This window comes from Penaeus japonicus, unplaced genomic scaffold, assembly GCF_977035675.1.
Source record: "Penaeus japonicus unplaced genomic scaffold, GWHDUDI00000001_assembly GWHDUDI00000040, whole genome shotgun sequence".
Classification (NCBI taxonomy): Eukaryota; Metazoa; Arthropoda; class Malacostraca; order Decapoda; family Penaeidae; genus Penaeus; species Penaeus japonicus.
Genome location: NW_028234442.1, coordinates 18,456,048 through 18,460,728, shown reverse-complemented (window position 1 = coordinate 18,460,728; position 4,681 = coordinate 18,456,048). Strand labels below are relative to the sequence as shown.

The following is a 4,681-nucleotide window of genomic DNA, read 5'->3' as shown; positions in this document are numbered from 1 at the left end:
TAAACAATTATGAATCAATAAGTTAAAACCTATAAAATAAAGTACAGACCTGGTATCATTTTAAAGTACCAGGCTTTGTTTGTAACATGCAGGAACTGGGCTTTATACACCATTTTGCAGCCACCTCTTTCATCTCACAGCAAGAGCCAAAAAAGCCATGCATATGTACACATACCATCTTATATCACAAACAGAGCAAAAAACAAAACAAAAAAGAAAAAAAAAATCAAATGTACAGATCATATCAGAAGGACCTCTTAAGGTATTACAGACATGTAATGTTTTCCTTTCGTAACTTTAAAAATTAGTAACACAAAGTAGTTACATCATTAGCAAATATGTCTGTATTCTTTCTGTGCTCTATCATTTTGTTTATAATGTGCTTAAACTCTATGCACTACTTCTTATTGCAATTTATCCACTGCCTTAAATTTTGCTGTTGCTTCTTTTTTTGGATGGTGAGAGTACAAATAACATTTCTTGTGGAATTTTAAAAGAATTTTCAATGCTCAGTTTCCAATATCAATGTAGGGATCGAGATGGTGTATACACAGCCAGTCAGCAGAGATTTATGATATTTGATAGTGTGCTTTAAAACAACTATGCTCAAATACGTATTTCAATGTGTAAAGAAAATGTAAGCTATAAGGAAGTCACCTACAGTCATCCAGTAGCATTAGGGAATAGAAATCTTTGTACTAATGAATTAAAATATAAGATTTCAACATGAATCATCAAACAAGTATAGCTCCATATCAAAAACAATATATAGAACAATCACAAAGAAAAAAAAATATTGAAATATAATCTAAATATATACAGAGTGGTTATTAAACAAATAATTACCATGCTACTTTCATTGAGAATTAGTTTTGTGTTTTTTTCATTCGTAATTGAGTACATTTTTATAAATTCAGTTTCCTTTAATCTACTTATTGTCTCAGGACATCTTTTCTCCTTTTATCTGTTATCCTTTGCATTAGACTATATTCAACCTTCTCAAAGCTATATGATACTAATATCACCTATCTCACAACACCAATTAAATGAAACCTTAAATTAAGGAACTTGGTAAACTTTGGCTTTTTAACCAATATATAAATAACTAAAACTCATAGGACAGATCGAGGGAATTAAGTAAAATTAAAAATTAAAGGCACTTTTTTTTTGGTTTATCTCTTCTTTTTTTATCAACATTGGTTTGATTTCATAGCCTCATTTCTTTGTCAAACGAAGTAACACTCTAACTTGTGCACATTTTGAAAACCCTATAAGATCAAGAGTTGCTTGCCTTTCTTATTTTCTTTCTCTCCCAAAATGTGTATGTTCTCCCACTCTTATTACGTCTTGCTTGCGTTGCTGTTACAACCCAAACTGTCAAATTCCACTGCCAGAAATTTCATTGATATACTGAGTTTCATTGATATACTGATTATCATACCATTCATGAATAAAAGAGAGAAACTGAAAGAAAGGAGAGTAATGTGAATTTGCTCAATTTCTTTTTCCTTTAGATAATGATCTATGATAGTGTCATGCAAGCAATAACCAATTTCACTTTTCTCAAGAAGGAAAAAAAAAAATATATATATCTATATTTGGAAAAAAAATAATAAATAAATCATGCCACATATATGGCAAAGCCAAAGAGAGATTGAATATAAAAGAGGAGGGAATAATATCAAAACACATGAAAAAGATAATAGTATCACTTGAAAGATCCATGCAGATTGTATAATAACAAGCAATACCACAGGATAAATAAAACATCATGCCAACAGCACAAAAAAAAAAAAGAGAGAGAAAAAGAGCGAAAGAAAAAGAACCATACTTAATCATAAGCTTTATATCATGTTCCTCAACAAATGAGTAATAAAAAATAATCGTATAGAGTAAAACAGCAAGGGACTTGATCACAAAGAATGACAAAATGGAAAAAAAACAAAAAAACACCTAAATACCAAGCTTCATTTTACATCTTGTTACAAGAAGACATCTCACACTCCACAATCTTCTAGACACCCTCAATCAAATACACTTCCAATTCCACGGACTGAATTGTTAGATACGACGTGATGCAAACTAAATTCATGTACTGGCTAAAATCACTACTTTACAAGACCTTTTTTCGTGTGTGTGTGTGTGTGTGTACATTAGCCTATCTAAATGATATCTAACAACTTATTCTTGCAATTTCCGGTTTGTAACACCTTTCCAACCACATTTTTTTAAGAGTCAAGAGGGAAATAAAATGCACCCTTGCAAGACAGAAACAGAAGCAACTGGAAAGCTGCCCTGGGAAGTAATGTACTTGTGGAGCTAAAAAAAATAAACAAAAAGAACAGCAAAATCTGCTTGCAGTATGGCACCTTAAACTTTACCGCAATTCCATGCTTTTGTGGGTTGCAAAGGAGTTATAAATATCATCACCACCACCATCATATCATAACTAATATCATACAATAATATCACCATCATTCTTCTTGGTATTCATTCCCTTTTTACTTCAACAGTAATCACATATCTGAAGACTTGATAAGAAATTAAATTGCACGGGACCAGAGTGAAGTCGGACATCTTCTTGCAACAGAGAAAAAAAATACCTATTGTTAATATTACTTTTTTTTTCATTTCTTTTTTTTTTATTTTGTGAATCATAAGCTTATATAAAAGGGCTTCCTGTGCACATCATACATTCTGTTTATATTAATGAGATTATAAATTTCACATAATCCTTTCTGACTTCTACTAAAAACTAAACTTCAAAAGAGAGTAAGAACCAAGTTAAACATAGCACAAAACATGTATACTTTCTTCCTTGTTATTTGTAACCTCTGACTTTCCATTTAATGTAGAATAAATCACTAATAATTTGATAAACACCAGCTCCATTTACATAATAAATATTCTCATCTTGACAAACTTATCTATGAAATAAGATATAAATAATAGCATTCCAGGAGGGAATATATGCTACTAAGTAACACAGTAGTTCAGCGAGGGCCTGTAGTAATGTCGTCAGATCCTATGGAAAATCACAATACAGTATTTCCTTTGATTTCACCAACCCACACAAGCTGAATTAATCATTAACACCTCCAAGAAAAAGCTGCAGAAGATTCATCTCCTTTATCATTAGCCAAGCAGGGGGAACTGTGGGATGATTTGTAGGTGTGTAACACAAAGTCTTCTCCCCCATTTAACTCTGGGAGTTCTTTCAGATCACAATCTTAAGGTCACATTGTAAAGTAGGGAAGTGTATTTGCCACTTCATCTCACTTACAAAAATTATCATTTAACAGGAAGAACCACCCACATCCTACTTGGCTCTCTTCTCAGTACTTCAGCTATTAAAAAATGGCCAAAAGTTTACACATAATTGTTAAAAGTAAATAATACCTTCAGCCTCTCTAACCCAGTAATTCATTAAGTCAAGCTATTCAAATTGAAGAAGAAAAAAAATCACAAAATAACAATGAGAGAATAACATGAATCCATGGTTGGCAAACGGAAAAGGACTTGACCATCATCTGTAAGAAACGCTTTCTTAGGATGTCATGTCTTTCTTACTAAAAGTTTACTGTTGGTTATTAAACGTTCCTCTCTATGTTCAAATATCTACAAATGTGTATGAAATCTTGCCACCATTTTCACACTAATTACGCTTTTTTTTGCTCTTTTTTTTTACAATAGCTTAACACCAGTCGGGCATGATATAGGGGAGGAAAAGTTAAGGGCAATATAGTCTGAGAGAAATAGTTTAAGTTGATATTATTATTTGTGAAAGCTGGCTATATGAAGTAGCAGCAAGGCCTTGTATAGGTAAACATGGTGGCTGGTTTTCAACAACAGACACTCTCAAGATAATTAATCACCAACAACATTTCTACAAAGGATGTTGTGTGTAGTGATAATGGGAAGGAGGAAGGGATGGAGGGAAGAGGAAGGGAGAGTGGAGAAAGGTCGGAGGTAAGGAGGGAGGGAAGGAGGAAGGGACGGAAGGAAGAGGAAGGGATTGGGGAGGAATGTCGGAGGTAGGGAGGGAGGGAAGGAGGGAAGGAGGGAGGGAAGGAGGGAGGGAAGGAAGGAAGAAAGGGGGGAATGAATGAAGGAAGGAAGGAGAGAAGGGAGGGAAGAAAGGAGGGTAGAGGAAAAGCAGATAGGAAGGCAAAAGCTTTAGGCAAAAATATTCATTTGTAGAGTGAGTAATTAGGTTAGTGAGTAGCTAAGTGATACAGTCATACAGGAAGAGAGTAAATGAGTAAATATGGGAGAGGGAAAAAGGGAAGAAGGAGGGGAGGGGAGGGGAGGGGAGGGGGGAGGGGGAGGGAGGGAGGGAGAGAGAGAGAGAGAGAGAGAGAGAGAGAGAGAGAGAGAGAGAGAGAGAGAGAGTGTATGCGCATATCTGTGTGTAAGCATGTGTGCGTATCCATGTGTATGTTCATGTGTGTGGTTGTGTGAGTATTCGTGTGTCTGTGTGTGCATATCCATGTGTATGCATGTGTGAGTATCCATATGTGTGTGTGTGAGTATCCAAGTGTCTGTGTGTGTGCATCTTCATATGTCTGTGTGTGCATATCTATATGTGTGTGTGTGTTTTAATATCCATGTGTGTGTGTATCTGTGTATGCTTGCATGTGCCTGTGCATATGCATGTGAGTGTGAGTATTAGTATGAGTCT

General features: G+C 34.7%; 1 protein-coding gene across 1 annotated transcript in view; it reads right to left on the bottom strand.

Moving 5' to 3' along the window:
* Positions 1 to 2,619: 2,619 nt before the first annotated feature.
* Positions 2,620 to 4,681, bottom strand: part of LOC122254230 (protein MEMO1) — an 18,976-nt gene continuing 16,914 nt past the window's right edge. Inside the window, exon 8 of the mRNA XM_043017814.2 lies at positions 2,620 to 4,681. This exon is cut by the window's right edge and continues 1,717 nt beyond it. The gene's annotated coding sequence lies outside the window, so the exon portion shown is untranslated.